Below are 17,305 nucleotides of genomic sequence, written 5' to 3'. Positions count from 1 at the left end.
TATAGTTTAAGTAAGGGATAGATCAAAAATGTTCAGTGAATAGCAATATTTACCTAAAGCAGAATATGTTCATATACCATTGAAATGTAACAGTGTGATCAAATTGTTACTTGTATTTGTATTATTTGTGTTTTTAGCCTTTTTCTTCACCTTGTGATAATGGGTGTGTAGACACCAGAAGCACATTTACGATTAATTATTTCATTTTAAGTGAAAGCCTGAAGCTATATACCGCTCTTGAAAATTATTCAACACCCTACATTTACATGTTTTACTTCGTAGGTGTGCCTGGTTACAAAGTAAGGATTTTAAACAAAATAGGTTTCAATATATAAAGAGACTAAATGTGACACATTAATTTAACCCTCTGAAAGTCACTATATAGTCGTTGAACAGTTATATCACTTCTGCAAAAGCTTTCATTTCCCCAACTTCCTCTTCCGTCTCCCTGGGGCCAAATTTGCAAAAGCGGGTCATCTCAGACTTCCTCCCCTCCCAGTGGAAGAGCACTCTTATTCATCTATCATACAGCTTGCCAGAGGATATCCCTAGCAATGTAAATTGGTTTTGTTCAAGCAGACCGGAGTTTAGAAAGAAAATGAAATCTATCTCATTGCAAGCTCTTTTTTTTTTGTTGTTGCAATTTTACTCTGTTTGGTCCTTCGCTGGCCCCTTCTTCCTTATCTGTCTGCTGTTTTATCTGCTCTCCAAGGTCAGACAAGCTTGAGGCGATCAGCGGAGATAAAGACAGAATGCGAAGATGAGGATATTGGTTTGAAGGCATCAGCGGCATGGTCAAATGAGTTCTCTCTGGCTCTCCTAAGTCGCATTCTAACAGACCCTTTGCACCTTGAAAAATACAAACAAAAAAAAAACTCTTAAAAGGTCCAAATGACCTGATATGATGTTTCCAGACAGTGAGGAATGTCAAAGAAAGACAAAGAGTCAGGAAGCAGGTCTGTCGAAGAATGCTAAATAAGGTTGGGGAGCTACAAACCAAGAGCAATTTGCCACATGATGCTCTGGAGAGAGACAGAAACACCAGAGGAACCGACTCATCACTCTCGGTTCCTCGCCTTTTCCTCCCCCCCCCCTCCGCACCGCACCGTACCGCACCGCACGGATCAGGCCGGCACAAGCCTGAGGGTCGGATTCTTTCAATATCCTCTTTGTGTCCTGCGCCGGGATTTCGGATAAGAGCGATTCACCTCTGCTGCACCTGTCGGATAAAAGATTGAGAGTGGCAACGTTTGATTAACTTTACTTTTAATCTGTAACTATAAGGGCCTTGTTTTACCTCTTAGCCAGCCGTGCTGGTCGAGTCGAGTCCGGGAGGATGCCGAAAGAAAGGGGGGGAAAAAAAAAAAAGAGAATAAGGAGCGAGGCGCCACAGAAAGAGCCAATAACACAAACACGCAAACACAAACATATTTTTTTTCTTGCTCCACTAAGGGAATGGGAGCCCTGTTAAATAATTCAAATGGCTGTCCTAGGATGCCAATCAGAAATACTACAGCCATAAAAGCCGCGTCTATGCTAGGCGCGGAGTGGAAGCCCCTGCAGCAAATGAAGGCATTATTCTTGTTATCCTCCGGAGGATGAAACCACACTAGTATTTCTTCTTTTTATGCATGTCGTCGATTTCTTTTTCTTTATTTATTTTCTGGGTGCGGCGGGGGAGAGATGTTTAGGTTTTGAAGCAGGACATATCTGCAGGGGGAAAGCAACTGTCAGCCTACTTTATCCCCGTTTGAATAGTGCCTCTCTGCTCGCTCCAAGGTGGAACACGCTCTGTTAGAAACTGGGTTAGAAGAAAAACCGCCACGGCAGACACGCAACAACACCGTGAGTAAAACAAAAAAAACAAAAAAAGCATGACAAGCCTCTTCCCCGGAACCCATCCCCCCCACCTCACCTCCCATCCCCAAAACCCACACGCACTGCATCTGACCGTTGCGAGTTATCCATGCTGTTAAGAGATGCATTATTAATTACAGAACCGGCCCGGGCTTTGCGTCGACTGTTCAGCGTGTTTCTGTGTGAGGTCGTAAACCATTAAGGGTGCAGTAAGCGATGCGAATAAAAATATTAGCACAAATGCCAATAAAAATGTGTGTGTGTGTTTTTACACCCGTGACTTTTGATTGAGGAAGTTGCTTCTTTTTTCAAAGCCAATCGTCGTTTTTGTTGCCAACACTGTGTCTTTAAAATAATCCTGGCGGGAGCTGTGCAGCGTTGCTTTAACAGCTCTTCGTTTAAACTCGCGCAGATGTACTTTAGTCACCGTAGGGGGAAGTGAGAACATTAACCTTCACTTTTAAACCGTTTACAGTTATTGATATTTTGGAGTTGAAAACTGGGAAATAGAAAGTCGTGGAACGTCAGAAAACTTTAAGGATATTAGCCCGACTCCATTACATTTACGTTCTTTTTCTTCAAAGAAAAATTACTTTAAAGCTAGAACACTGATTACAAAGAATGACGCACGCAAACAACAACAAAAACAAACAAACAATGGTTTCCCTTCCTCCAAAGATGTAATTATCTCTCGAATCCGTAAATGTGCATGTCTTGTATGCATTACTGTTGCTGGTCTGAATATCTAAGACTATCATGATTATATTGGATATTGCTTCAGGAGCACGTTTGCTCCTGAAGCAAACGTGCACGGTTGATGTCAGCTTACAGGAAACCAGGGCTTGCATGGCAGAAACATAAGCGACTTTATTGATGGGAAGCGTAACAGTGACACAGCAGACAAACAGAAACGGTTTAAACTAATTTATCGCGTTCAATATTAGCACGCAAGTTTAATCTCCACATGGACCATTAATGAGATGAAATGCCGCTGCACGAAGTGTTGCATAACTAAACGAGAGAAGAAAAAAAACTAAAAACTCAGCCATGCTAATTTATATTTATTTTTCCTGCGTTAAAGTTTCAACATACAAGATTTAAACTCAATAAAGCCAACATCGCGTCTCAATGGATGCCACGTATTATTGGCAGCCAGCACAGCGGAAAAGTCAACAGACAGCACAATGTTTTTCCAGACAGTATCTCTCATTTGTCGAGTTTGCTCATGCAGTTAGAGCGCCGTAGTGTTAATCACAGAGAAAATGGAGGGAAACAGGACGGATGGTGTAAAATGCCTCTACTGGAAGCTATTATTGTATACTGTCATCTATATGCAGATGAAAGGAAATTGCACCGTGGGCTGTATTGATTTGGGAAACCCTTGATTCTCCGTGCTTTGTTTTTTTTTTTTTTCTTCTACAATGAATTTTTCTTGACACTCATTTATCACTTCAAACATACAGTTCACTACAAATGTGTTCATACCTGTTGGACCTGTTCACATTTTGTCATGTTAGCATCACAAACTTCAACTGGAATGTTGTGATCGGACAGACATCACAAATTTGCCTAACTGTGAGGTGGAAGGAGAATAATACACTGTTAGTTATACGTTTTGCTGTTGCGAATCAGAAATTTGCGCTTAGTTACATTGGATGGAAAATGTTTTCCAACATTAATTTTGCACATTGTTTATTATATACTATAAGGTAACACTGCTGTAAATGTCTCCACATCTTTAAGTGCATATTAAAATGAATAACACACAGGTCTCTTTAGTAATTAGGCACGCAGTTGAAGTGGGTTTTATTTATGAGCGTCTTAGTCAACGGGGTTGATTACAATTGTGCGCCACACCTCTGATTGCTTTCAGCTAAGCGATTTTAAGACTTTGCCTCATCTCCTTTTTGCCTCTTTGATTTGCTTTGTGCTGCTTTACCACATAAAACTCATCAAAGTTTACGGTTGTAACACAGACAACCAGCCACAACAGTTTTTACTAGCTTGAGAAAAACAAAATGCTATGAGGGGCTTTTAGTAAAAATGTTTTCTCCTGCTTTAACAGAGGAGATATTCTTTTACCTCCATTGAGGAAGATCCACAAAGCCCAGGAGTCCATCTTCAGACAGAGCTAATGGACAATTTAACCACCACTCTGCTCCTAAAAAAAAAAAAAAAAAAAAAATGGAACCAATCCCCCTTTACCAGCAAACCCACTCCCACTTATCTCTTTGGTTACCTTGATATGCCGTCACTCTCTCTGCTCTCTGTGCTCGGGGAGCTTGTGCAGCGTTATGCATCTCCTGTGTGAGTGCATGTGCAAAAGGAGACAGCCAAGGTCATCGCTCATTGATAAGACCCCGGTGGAGCGCTCACGTTATCTCTCCTGCCTGGGGACTCCCCGCAGCAACATCCACAATTAGCTATCTCACCCCTTAGTGTTTGCTCCAGCGATAAGCATCCCCTCCCACCCAACTACTTACTTTAGCTGAGGAGGGCTGGGACAGAGCGGACTTCCCTCAAACACAACCAAGAAGGTGCCCTGTAAAAGTCTACCGAATCAACTCACACTGTAGCAAATGTTAGCGAAAAAAAAAAGTAGTAATGAAATTACTGAAATTTTGGCTGAAACGTTTGCGCACTTGAATGTGTTAAAAACAGCATAATTCAAAATTGAATCTGAGCAAGACACAAGAAATGCATTTTACCTCGGGGATTCAGTTCTCACCAAATGGGTGGAAAATCTCTAATGCCTGTCATTTCAGTGGTGAACAAAAACAGTTCTTAGAGGCAAATTGGAGCCAGGTTGCTTTTTTGGCTAGCTTGTTTTTTTTTTTTTTTCTTCTCTGGTCAATTCACACTTCAACAGTGGTACTGAGCTGGAAGCGGGTGGTTAGGGGTTTCAGGCACAGCACCCACACAGGAAAGAGAAAAACCGAAGTGATGAACAGAAGAGTGGCTACCTGTCAGGTAGTCGGTTAAGTTACCACAAGGAGTGGCTGTAAAAGGAAGTTCCACCTACCTGCTTCCCAGTCAGGTATTTTTCCTTAATGTCACAATCTCCGTGATTGCAAGCTAATAAGGTGCTATAAGTCTCTTTTCGCTCTCATCCCTGTTATTTCCCTAGTCCTTTGCAACACCATTCCTTTTCCTAGAACATCGATTTCTTTAGGACCTTAGCAAACATCGTAACCCAGAAAGTGTGGTTTGTATAGATCATGGTGACTGTTCTCTCTCTCTCTCTCTCTCTCTCTCTCTTTTATTGTACTTTCTTTCCTTAATCAGAGTAAAATGTCTCGTTTCTTTATTATTTCAAGACACGCACTGAGCCAATTATCTAATCATTACGGCAAAGCAGGTGGTGCACTAATACAAGATAATAACACACCTTGGGCATTCGGAGCCATCGTGCTGCTCAGGGCTTGCGCTGCTCTGAACAAGCCTAATTGGGCTGTGGTACATGGGAAGATATGTGCGAGAGAGAAAATCATCATACTTAGGAGAAACTGGAAGAGTGGAACTTTTGTGCTTTTTTTTTTTTTAATCAAAGGCGCAAAAAGGACATAAGCTGTAATTTCATGCTCAGCATGGAAACATCTTACGTTTTTGAGCATAAATGTTGAATCGACTTTAACGTATCAGACTGGGACTCAAACTCTGCAAATGCCCCTTCTTGAGCATTCTGACTAGAATTTAAAATCAGTTAAACTTATGTGACATGTAGTTTGCCGTCTGTAAAACAAAAATTTTTTTTTCAGCTGTTCTGTTATTTAGTTGCTAATCCTCTTTTAACCCTAACAAAGGAAAGCCTCGGCATATCAACATCCTCTAATGCTTGTGGGTCGTCAGTCGTATTCTGGCAAGTAACTTCAACATGGTATTTGTAACCGGTGCATCCAAGGGTTATTCCTCAGCGAAAAGTCAGTAAGTCGAGATGGAAAAGCTTCAGAATCAATATTTTTAAATCATCCGGCATTTACCAAAGCTTCCAAATGAGCCTTAAATCCTCCGTCCTATTTGTTTACTGCCGTTTGCAGTGTTTAAAAACTTTCTCTTCACTTGAATTAGAGCTCGCTTATGTGTGTTAGGAAGTCTCCGTCCCTCCTTTTAAAGCATTTGTGATGTGTGCCTAAAGAAGAAGATTTAAATGGAAGGCAAACGTCTTTAAGTCCTTTGATTTTAAATGAAAATGTCTGTTGTGATTTAGGTGAAATTGACTGTGTTTCAGTCTTTCACCGTACTGCCAGATAAAAAAAAAAAAAAAAACGTGTTTCACTCATCAGGCACTCGTCACCAAACCAATTCCCTTTTGGGGCGGTGTTGCAGTGTTGAGGGTGTTGCAAAAGTGCGGTGGAATCTGCAATTGAAATGCACTCATGTACTTATACTGTTGTCAATAAGATAAAGGATGAAAGACATACTGTAGACCTAAAGTCAGCGGAACAAGGCGGACGGCACTCTTGCGTGGTAAATGTGGAGATGAACACTTCTTCTTGATTTCCTGCATCTTTATATCCTGATGTTTAGCCAATAAGTATATCCATTTTGATGGATGGATTCCAGTCTTTCATTGTTAGCAGTTTGCAATAAAACTCTGACTTTAAAAGAAGCAAGACTGATGTATGCGTCTACGATGGGATGTTGTGGTTCAAAAGAATCGGTAACAGAACTGAGAGGATGTACATAGAAAAAAAAGATAAGAATTAAAACAGAGTTGAAGAAGCTCATAAACTAGTGTGTGGCCCGTACCTTGATTAACAGTGCTTTGTGATGACTTCCTGAAGAAAAGAGCAGGATCTTCTTAAAGAGACAGAGGCCCAATGTCAAGGAGTTAAATTACAGTGTCAAATTTATTTTAAGTCACATTTGATTTATAGAGCATTCTTATTACAACTGAAAGTAACATAGTTCTTTGATTGTGCTATGAAATAACTGGAAAAATACATTAAACTGTCCCTTAAAAGAAAAATGCACCACTTGGTGTTGGTCTGTCACATAAAAAGTCAAGAAAATACATTGAACATTGTGGTTGTACAATGACAAAAGGTGGAAAAGTAAAATACATTGTTCAGTATACCACCACAGAACAAAAGGCCCTGAAAGCAAAGGGGTGTAGATAAAAGCATGGATGCAAGTATACAGGTGGTGAAAATGGAGAAAAGGAGATTAAAAATAAAAAAAATTTCCCCAAGCTGTCCCAGATTTAAGCGCGTTGCTTTCAGTTTCAAGAGGCTTCACTTTCTTGCCATTGTTATTCTGAGAGGCTTCCGGTTGTCCTGTGTCGATAGACGCGGGCTGATGTTCGAGAGTCCGTTATCAAAACTCAAATCCCACATGCTCATTTTGAAACAGCACCTGACAGCTGAAGGTACCAGGGGCGAGCAATGCCTGACAGCAAGGTTGCGCTGGTGTCTATAGGTAAACCATGAAAGCAAACTGACAGCCATGAGTGTCAAAAGTAGTTTGCTTCCAATAGAGCACGAGTCACACGTCTGGTATTCATAGAAACAGCTTTTAATGCCCCCCTCTCAAGCTGCCGTTGCGTCTTGCTTTCATTATATTAGCACCTCCGAAGGGCATGATGCCGTGTTGCTGCCCTTGTTTAGTTTTTTTTTTTTTTTCCCCCCTTTGACTGACATGGCGGTTATGAGCAACGATAGCTGGCAGGACTCAGAGGGAGCGTCTAAATGAACTGACACAGGCTCCTTGCACCAAAACCCACTGACAGCATTGTTATACTAAGGATTTTATATAGAATGACGAGCTCTGGGAAAAAATCGATGTGATTGATGCACAGCACTTGCCACATAATTCTCAGGGTTTCTGGTCTGAACGTTCGCGCAGCATTCGGGTTGTCGACGGCTGCCGCGTCGACGGTGGACGCGAGGTTGTCGAATTAGGTCTGCCTGTTGAGCGCTCTCAGTTTGCCTTTTAAAAGGAAGACTTTAAGAGTTTTAAATGGAGCAAAAAATGTACCAGCATCCGGTCCGAAAATGTCAGTTGTGTGAAAAGCCAAACCCTCCAGCGCAGGCATCCGAGCAGCTGGACTCGGTCTGAGCCAAGGCTGAATTATTCGGCCTTGATCTGAAGTTGTCTTGATATTGGCCCCTGGTCTGTTTTCTCAATTAAATCCAATGTAGTTTTTTTTCTCTCCTTTTTCTTTAGTGTTTGTAATAGTTTTAGCCTAACATGTGGGAAAAAACAAAGCCACTGGTCCTTGGATGAGGAGCGTATGAAAGTACCAGATTCTAATTGTTGCTATTGCTCATGTTCTGCTCTCCATTGTCAGGTGACATATTAACTCCTAGGCACATCAGTGACAGGATTAGACGATCTTTCTTAAGTGGGTAAAAAAAAAATACACGTACTAGAATCAATGTGTTTTGGGGTTATTTTTGTCATTAGATAATTTGTAATATGATAATCTACGACAAAAAAAACAATTATATACATATATGTACGATTAAAATGTAACATTTTTTATAAACTTGAAACATTTTGAAAATTCAAGACGATAATTGCACAAAAACAATAGAAGAGTATCGATATCTATTTTTTGTAGCTGTTGATGTGTTTGAAATTTTTTAGGTTCAAAAATTAGCAAAAGAACTTAACATTTTTTAATAAACTTGATATTTTGAAAAATTGGAGAAAACAACTGCACAAAAACAATAAAAAAAATATAAATTTATTTTTCATCTCTGTGTGTGAGTATGTGTGAGCAGGAGTAAATCTCTTTTCATCCGGCATCTCCATTAGCCCGCTCCTTTTCTGACTGCATCTCAGCGAACCAGTATGTGAAACTCCTAAAGGTCACTGATGACCTTCCCTTCCTCCAGGACTTGTATAGGTCAAGGGTCAGGGAAAGGGCAGGTAAAGTCTCCAGACATTCTGGACAGAAACTGCAACCATTTGCAAGACAACGGCCTCCAGAGAGACAGATCCTTCTCCCAGGCTGTCGTCCTGATGAACACTTCACAATCAGAGCATTGATCACTCACTTTTTTTTTTTTTTTCATACAATTGGTTTAAACCAGGCTCATCTTCTCTCATTAAACCAAATGCCATCTAAAAATGTTCCGTTGCTTGTCACTTTTGCATCATCCGGTTATTAATTATGTTCAGTTCCTGGATCAAAGAAGATGAGATGATGCACCAAAGGGGTAGAAACATTTGAGTTTTATGAGGCTGGAGAGAAAATTACAAAACGGTTGTGCAAGAAAACGTGTGCCCTCAAGATACAGTCCTTCCCTTTGGCTTCCAGCGCGCACATCTGCAATTTAGGCTGTCTGAGAGAGTTCAGGTATAGGTGAGATGACGTGTGAGCACGAATAAGTTGTATAAAAATTAAATCTGCCTGTCTAATTGAAGTCTACATGTGCTATGTTATGTGTTTACTTATTGGGTTAAAGTTATACAGTGAAATCAACTCAGTAATTTACCCTGGGAATTCACAAGCGGCCTCAAATATAAGTGTCGATACAGTGATGCTAGGAGCAGCTTTATGCTTGTTTTGATCAGATAAAACAGCATTTAACAGTTTTATGAAACGTCACAAACGTATAAATACTCCCATCAAATCTTAAAGATGTTATGTTTATGGCATCTGATCTTTAGGATGCAAAAATAACTGTGAGAAGCCTGTAATTTATAGATGGACTTCCCTGCAGGTGGTTCATGTTTGATCTACTTGAAAGGGAGAACTTCTATTAATCCCCCCCCAAATTCACAGGAACCAAAACTGGAAAACCACCTGTTTTTTTTTAACCACCTCAGTTTACTCAGCATACGCTTACTACTGGTGTATCCTATGAATAATTCTGCGATCTGGAAACATTTCACATAACATGCAGATTTTTCTCTCTTTTTCTATGATTTTATATTGCAAAAATTAAAATAATAAAATGTCCTTTACTAAAGATTACAAACGGGAGAATTTTTTCATCTCCTCAAGACAGCAATCCAAAGAAACGTACATTTTGTGTGAGCAAGAAAAAGATGCGAAACTTTGGCTAGCCCATTCCAAATCTCCAATTGTTTGATTATTCCGTTACTGGACTCGCCGAGCTTTCTGGCTGGCACCCTGAGCTATGTGGCCAAAGTTAAACGCCAAACTATGTGATGATGTGCATTTCTGCTTTGGTGTAAACCAGCTCTTTGGCTTCATCGGACCATAACATATAGGGTCTTAAAATATTTTAGGCTGGACTGAATTCTTTCTTCAGAAGAAAAGAATTTTGTTTTCAACCATACTTTTCTGTCTGGACGTACAAAGAATAGCGTACATGAAGAGCGCATGAGAGAAATTCCTTCAGCTCCTTCAGAGTTGATGTCAGGCTCTTCGTAGTCTCGCTGACCAGTTTCCGTCCCGTCTTTCTATTTTCTTTCTTCTTCTTCTTCTTCTTCCAATTATAGATGCCTGTTTTCACCTATGGCGCTATGGAACTTTTGTTTCCATCTCCTGACAAATAGCTTTGTATGACATCCTTTTAATCATGCGTTACGTCTCCAAGAGAGGTAAATGTCAGAAAAATCAGGGTAAGAAAATTGAACTTCATTTCAGTTTAATCAGAGTCACTTCGATTGATGTAGGAGGTAACCCACGACAGCGCCTGCATAAAAACGGATCAAAAAGTGCATAAAGCAAAGTTCATTGTTGATTAATCTCACCCAATCCATAACTTTATATCTCTCCAAGGGATGTAGTCTTGAATAATGTAGCCATAACACCAATGGATGTTGGTAAAAGTCAACGTTAACTCCCGGTCAGTTGATTTTTATCTCGTTTGGGGAGCTGGAGCATATCCCAGTAGCCAACAGGAAAAAAGGCAGAGTATATTCCGGACAGGAAAATATCTGAGGCAGGCTTCCCCCAACTCACACGATGTCACCTGCGGAAATTTTAGATTTGCAAATGGCCGCTCATAATTCTAAATAAAAAAATTAAACAGCCATAATTCTTGTACACTTATCAAGATATTGTAATTACAAAAAATCATTGCAACCACGAGCTTCGAAACGGTCAATATTCTGCAAAAATGATTTTTGCTTAGCGGCATTATGTACAGCACTTTGCACGGTGAAGATGACTTAATACAATAAGAAGTGTCTCAGCAGTCATGAAAAGCAAGACAAAATCCTTCAAAGTGAGCACAAAATGAGCCTGTTAAGGAGCCATGTGGGTGTTAAGTTCCCTCTCCATCATGCACCAAAAGACACTGGAGTGGGGATAAAATAATGTGCCCACAAGGCCTGGGGTACTTAAGAAGGTGCACCGAGAGAAACCAAATCCCCCTACCTTTATAGGGAGGCTGAGATTGCTTTGATGGCTCCCTGAAGTACCTTAGCTGAATCGTGTCAAGAGCAATTGCAACATAAGTGAACAAAAACAGTGACATTGTGACCTGTAATGTCCCCAACTGAATTTGGACATAAAGTAGTCTAATAGAGCGGAAGAAATGCGCCCTGTGGCCAATGTCCTTTATACACATTTCATTTAAGGGCTAATATCACCTTGTCCTTGCAGACTGTTGTTTTCTGGTGTCCTATGTGTTTTTTTTTATTATTATTATTTCTGTGACCTATAAAAAAATGTTTTCAAATTGTTATGTAGTAAATGGCTTTTTTTCCCCTCAATAAAGATTGACCTTTTGCTCTTAATCTTCACAAAGATTTTTTTTTTCTTTTCATTGCAAAGTCATATTGTGTGTTAATTATATTTTCAATATTTTTGTCATTGCATGACGATTACATCCGATATCTTCAGGAAACAAAAGCTAAAACGAAGCATTATTCCCAGCTGAAATGTAAAAAAAAAAGAAAAAAGGATGCTAATTTCATAATGAAAACCACAATACTGCTCCTCTTTTCATAATCTGTCTAAAATTTAAAGTCGGGCCATCTGTACCCTGATTATAGATGATAATTTCTAACACATATTGGTTTATGTAAGGGATCAACACAGTACACTTTTCATGACTCTATTAAACTCCATCAAATATTTCTTAACAGCAGATGAAAAAAAGAAGAAAAGTGGAAAAGATATGCAGCTGCATTGGTGATGAAGTTGTCAGTGAGCAATAGATTGAAAGTTAGCTTCGAATCAGAGGAAGCGCAAAAGATGTAAATTGGTATTTCAAAGGAATCAATTTATCTTTAGGTCTTTATTCAACCTTTGTCACAAAACACGCAAGATTAGAAAATTGTGGCTGTCTTTCAAAGTTTTAGGTTTAATGTAATGCCTACAATCCCAATTGCTGAGATAACATGTTGAAGACAGCTTAAATCAGTGGTCCCCAAGCTACGGCCCGCGGGCCGGATCCGGCCTGCCGCCACATTTGGTCCGGCCCCCTGAACAATAACAGAGAGCATTCAGATTTTTTTTTTCATATATTGTATTTTCCGGTTTTTATGTGGATTTTTCTTCAACCACCAGGGGGCTCTTTAGCAGGAAGTGTGTCCTGTAAACTGTGGGTGTTTTGTTTTGCATGGCGCATTGCTGCCATCTGTTGGACTTTTAGGGAACTGSTTGACTTTTATGTTATTTAATCAGTACGATTGTTTGCTAGCGGTAGAGCAGATGAACACACGTGTTTGTTATGAACGCCGCATTCCAGGTTTCCCTCAATGAAATATATGCTAGTTAGTCCCAGTGACCGCTTCACTAATGGTTTATGCCCATGTGCTTTTTTCCGGCAGCGCAGGTCATAAACATGTAACACTTTTTCTGTTACAAACTGACTCCGGCCCCCCACCAGAGAAAGAAAAGGTTATGTGGCCCTCACAGGAAAAGGTTTGGGGACCACTGGCTTAAAGTGTCAATTTGTCACTTTGTTGGTTTTTAAAATGATAGCAAAACCCAGTTGTACTAGCTAATAAATAATAAACTTTCTAAAAAAAGTAAAAAGAAGTTTTTTTTTGTTCGTTTTTCTTGTTACAGTAGTGAAAGATAAAAATCACCAGATAAGTCAGCATTTACATGAATTTCAATACAGGTTTTACATGCAGTTATGAATTCCCAACCGTTTGTCTTTTGACTTGTACGCCTTTCTCCATTAAGGCGGTTTCCTTTTTGTCGAGACAGTTGTGACCGTAAAGTTTGGCAAAACTGGGTGAAACTACAGAGGAACAAAAAATGGACTCGACAGCATCAGCACATTCCTGCACTGTTGCTGCTATCTCATATCAACCTTCCATCTGGTGATTCTGTTGTTGTGTTTCTTTATGAAATAAACATGTTGGGGGCAGGGGGAGAGGAATATTCTAGGAGCAGACACAGATCTGATCACGCGCTCGAGGAAAAGCAAAAGAAGGCAAAGCGGATTTGACGGCTGCGGAAAAAAAAAAAAAGAAAAAAAAACCCCGGAGATGTGTCGGCAAACTTTGAGGACACAGACTCATTTATCTCCCTGTCTGAAGCAGGCGACCCAAACTACTCGGTGATAAAGGTCATGGGATGAACAATCGGGGCAAGCGCTGGAGAGAAACTAGAACAAATCATGTTGGAGTTATTACAGCATTTTCAGCTTTTAGCGTGAAACAACAATATAAACGTCTAACAAAAAAATAGACGTGATTTTAACATAATAAACACGAGGAGCAGTTTGGATCCACTGGGACTATGATTTAGTGTCGAAAGTCCGGCTGGAGTTGGGCAGACGGCAGAAGGAGTGTGTGCGCCATCTGCAGAGGATATTACTTGTTTATGTATCCATGCAGGGTTCTGTTCCTAACCACGGTACCAAACTATCCATCAAAGGCCATCAGTGCTACAAAATCTTTTTTTTTAAAATGGCTAGAATTTTTATATTTTTTTACTGTTTGTAATGGTTCAGGTCTGACTACATGACAGGTTACAGAGTAAAAGAAAAAAAAAAAGCAAACTACCTTTTTTTAATAATTAATAAACATTTATTCAGCACCTCAGTCTCACACAGAAGCTTCATTTACTTGCAAAGGCAACAAGAGCGCATCCCTGAAGTCTGAATTTCAGCTTGAAAAACGCTGTGCACATTCGGTGAAAATGTTGTGTGCATCTTTTGCCTAAACTGACATTGAGTAACGCTCGCTCAGTTTCACACATACCACCTAACAGTACTAATTAGCATATTCCTCAAGTGTTTGAATGCATAAGAAGAGGGGAAAAAACCCCAATATGTGTTGTTGGCTTGTATTGCCACTAGTAGTTAAAACCAGCTCAGCAAACCCTGCTGTGGTCACCTCAAGTGTGAAGCAATTCCTAGATCCAAATAAAGAAATCCGTGCCAAAAGACATGCAGCATTACATGTAAGAAAGTCATCACCTTATCAAAACTAAACATGGCTATTCGCAAATTAAAAATAATCTATGCACAAACCATCAGCTCAAACAAATATTGGCAGGTGAGACCGTCCAACTATTGGATATTTGTGTTTTTCTTTTAATGCCATTAGAAGACAAGACAGGAAAATAACTCTCTTCTAACCGAAGCATACACAATTGTGCTATATGGGTGAGGAACCGCCACAGATTGACACAAACATTGCAGCAATGACCAACTAATAATTCATTAATTTCAGATGGCGTTATTGCAGGCGCCTTACTGACCTCGGTATGCTGGTTGCTTCTAACTAAAAGTGCGATTTATTGGTGTGAGCCGATTTCTGACAAATTTTCTTGCTGATAGGGCCTCAAAAGTCCCTAACTAGTCAGTTGATCCTTAAACATGTAAAAATAATAAAAACCCACAACACACCTCATCCTGATGCAGCAGACAATTGTGAATACCAGAACGTTGATCCCAACACACCTACAATATCTGAATCCATCAAAAAGAGGCAATTAATTCAAAGAGGTGCCAGGACTTCATATTACACAAAGCGCTGTTAATTGTCTCATATTTAATTGAACATAAAATGCTTTTTGTCCCCCCAATATGGAGGCAAACGTGGGAAGAACATTACAAATCCATATCGGCCAGAAAAAGCCTGAAGTGTGCATCTCTTCCAAAGACTGTTGAGTCTCCTTATTGGCTGCAAAACAGGGTCAATACAGGATGACAGGCCTAAAGACATTGTCCCTGTGGGCTCAAATGCAATTCTCTCTGCACATTAATCCTTTAGGCTCTTGTTTTGATGTGGCTCATATTTTTGTGTTGGTTGGTCCAATGTCCTTGTTGAAACAGCCTTGGAGGGAAAATAAATAAATAAATGGGGGGTGGGGGGGGGATAGTCGTCTGGTAAATAACTTGATCTACAATGTTCCACATACACATTAATGTCCTGTAAAGAAAGATTGCCCAAAACTACAAGTTGCATGGCACCTCATCAGAAGATGGACAGCTGGGGGGAGAAAAACCCCAAAGGAAGATAAAGACAAGCCAAGAGAATCAGACAAAGACGGAAGGCAGAGAGAGAGAGAGAGAGAGAGAGAGAGAGAGAGAGAGAGGGAAAAGGGGGGAAACTGTACATGAAGCATCAGGCATGAAACATCGCTTCCCTCGTAAGATGATTATGTTGTTAAATGAGATATGGCAATAGTCTTGTAAGCACTTAATCCAAGGATCTCCAGCTGCCATGCAAATGTAACACATGTCAGCAGGATGACACAAAGCCGAGGAATGAGCGACCAAAATTCCTCTCATCCTCCACTTCACCCCCTCTTCCTCTTTCTTGGAGCCTCTGAATTATTATTTATTTATTTTTACTGGGGGAGCTTCTGGTTGCCGAGGCGCATTGTACTAATTCAGCCTCCATTATCTGTGGGAGGTGTGGCAAAGCAACCATTGCTCACAAAAATCACTTTTTTTTCCTCCCCATATGAGCAAGATCTTAAAAGCGTTTTTTTTTTTGGGGGGGGGGGGGTTGTGTGCATGTCTGCCTAAACTTGGGGAAAACTTGGCTATCCAGAGCAACTTCTGAGAACCACTTTCAAGTTTCTTCACATTTTGCTGTGCTTTCATGCAGATCTCTGGGCATTCCCCAGCTGGGATGTTAGGGGTGGGTGGACCGAATCTTGCTGAATATCCTCTTGGGGAACATTAAAATAAAATGTTTGACTCGGGCTTTCGGGATTCGTTCTGATGACATCATGACTGCGCGAGTGCAAATGAGCCCCACTCCAGGCCCATTAAATCAGATGGCGTGATCATCTTCTCTAATTTCCCATCAGTCGGACTAATTGTATTTGACTGTCGACTCCAGAGAGAGCAGCGCAATTCTCTTGAATTGGTTAAACTGATTGTGATGAGCCATAAAATGACTCCAGTGCGTTTTTGAATCTTTTTTTTTTGTTTTTTTTTTTCGCCATATTTACAGTGTATATACAAATGTATTCGTAAGATTTATTTTTTTCCCCTACATTTTGCTACAACAAGCTTCGATTTACATTATTGGGATTTTATATGCTTAAAATCCCCAAAAGTGCAACTTTAAGTTTTGACCTATGCCAAGACCTTCTTTTGGTTTTGGACTGATAGCTCTACAGGCTCTTGCTTAGCATTAGCTTTCTTTTTGTCACTTTTCAATAAAAGGCACATTTTATGACATGAAACCAATTGCTTCATGTCAAGAAATTCTCCCACTTCTTACAGGTCCAACCTGCCTCTCTGAATCACGTCTTCTTTTCTTGGCCTGTTATTTTAATGTCGGCGCCTGTAAACTCTACTTTTAGATGACAACTTTAACTGCTCTTTTGGTGAGATGTTCAGAAATCGGGAAATTGCTTTGAGTTAATTTTATAATTTCTGTTGCACCGGATTTTATTTAGGTGCATAAAACTGAAGCGGGCCACACTTTTCAGACGCTTCTCAATGGAACACACAGAAGTCTGCCATTGTTCATCTAACATATTTAAAACACCTGAAAGGTATGTGTGTGTAAGATGCTTCAAATGCCTATTTAAGCAGTCAACTAATGTAAACCAAACATTAAAAAAAAAAAAAGTTAAATGATCATATTGTGCATTAAGATCAAGCTTGTCACACCTGACTTGTCAGAAGCATTTATCCCTCAGCCGACTGAGGAGCTTTTCCCGTGCAAAAAGAAAAAAAAAAAAAAATCATGTCTCAAACTGCCCCTTTCTCTTTTCCTTTCATCTTTTTTTTTTCCTCCCTACTCCCTTCTGCGACTCTTGGAGCTTTGTGCTCATGTTTGAGTTCTTGCTGGCTGACAGGTTGTCACAGATAATAAGTTTTAATTCCCTGTGTGGGACCAAAACTCACTTGCCTTGTAATTTCCTCATAATTTTATTCCCTTTTGAAGCCCTCCGATGTAGATTGGTGAGATGTCAGCTATAAGTGCAATAAGATGAGATCGTAATCTTCCGCATTAAGGCTGGACCGTGTCAAATTAATGAAAATAAGATGGCTCTGTTACACTTTTATGACTTGGATATTTCCACATCACAGGCGCGCAGTCTCGGAAATCACGGTATTTATTAGGAGTCTCCGACGTTTGTCACTCCGAGGGG

The 17,305-nt window shown here is 40.1% G+C and overlaps 1 long non-coding RNA gene across 1 annotated transcript in view; it reads right to left on the bottom strand.

Annotated features, from left to right (window-relative positions):
- Positions 1-1,111: 1,111 nt before the first annotated feature.
- Positions 1,112-17,305, bottom strand: part of LOC103480507 (uncharacterized) — an 88,123-nt gene continuing 71,929 nt past the window's right edge. Inside the window, exons 2-3 of the long non-coding RNA XR_536104.1 lie at positions 1,298-1,313; positions 1,112-1,219 (exon numbers count right to left, since the gene is read on the bottom strand). This is a non-coding gene — a long non-coding RNA (uncharacterized LOC103480507). The remainder of the gene's footprint in view (positions 1,220-1,297; positions 1,314-17,305) is intronic.

This window comes from Poecilia reticulata, linkage group LG18, assembly GCF_000633615.1.
Source record: "Poecilia reticulata strain Guanapo linkage group LG18, Guppy_female_1.0+MT, whole genome shotgun sequence".
In the NCBI taxonomy this organism is placed as follows: domain Eukaryota; kingdom Metazoa; phylum Chordata; class Actinopteri; order Cyprinodontiformes; family Poeciliidae; genus Poecilia; species Poecilia reticulata.
Note: the sequence above shows the minus strand (reverse complement) of the source record. Positions and strands in the feature narration are given on the sequence as shown.